Source organism: Penaeus monodon, chromosome 33 (assembly GCF_015228065.2).
Source record: "Penaeus monodon isolate SGIC_2016 chromosome 33, NSTDA_Pmon_1, whole genome shotgun sequence".
Taxonomy (NCBI): Eukaryota; Metazoa; Arthropoda; class Malacostraca; order Decapoda; family Penaeidae; genus Penaeus; species Penaeus monodon.
Genome location: NC_051418.1, coordinates 10,714,946 through 10,715,934, shown reverse-complemented (window position 1 = coordinate 10,715,934; position 989 = coordinate 10,714,946).

The window sequence follows — 989 nt, the reverse complement described above, 5'->3', positions numbered from 1 at the left end:
CCTAATCGCTTAAATTTTTTGCTTAGTTACTTAACTGGGCTAATGGGTGATATACTAATATTTTTGCTTTGAAATTTTGAAATAGCTTAGGAGCGCGGCTAAAAGCTTATTCCCATTTCAAAAGGGAGTTATAAGCCTGTTTAGTCAAGTCCTTTGTGCGGATCCAAAGACCACGCTTGCAATATCATTATTTACTTATTTATTTTCATCTAATGCCACCAAAGACGGAGTTCCTCTCAGGCCAGCGGTGCCATCGACCCCACAGTGACTAGCCGTTTATGTACGGTGAATATTTTATATGCGTTAAAACATTACAGTGCATTTGAGATACGATAAAGATTTTAGAATTTTAAGTACCGTTTTAATGATTGTTCATTGTCGACAATTCTCTAACAGAGACAAAAATAAACATATACATGGATTCACATATACGTAGTTAGGAAAATCAATATTATCGTTAGTTCATTAGTGAGCTTATTTTATTATGTACTTTTGTTTGACGAAGGTCTGTCTTCTGCGTTCATATTCGTTCTCGTCAAGGCTATGGGTGGAGAGAAAATTAAAACTCTTGATATTTCTTAAGTTCATTATTCTTTCTGCATGTGTTCGTAGGTATTTTCTCTTTGTTATGGAAGGGTCTATTTTTCATGTTATCTTGAGGTCTAGTCGCTTAATGTAGACGAAGGTATAAAGCTATGATTTTTTTACGCTTGTTCTCCGATATTTCGTCCTTATCTTTCACGGTCGATTATTCAGTAGTTCAGTGTAGATAGGGAAATGAATCTCTTGTTCAGGGATTTTTTTTTTTTGTATATTTCTACATTTATTAGTGGATACCTTGTTTCTTGATGTCATCTTTTTTCTAGTCAAGTTCAAGCAACTGTAGATGTGCAGGTATAGACTTAACACTGTGGAACTAGCTGATTAACTTATTTCTTTTTTTGCTAAAATACAATGTTAGTGAGCTAGAATTGCGTATATACAGAGAC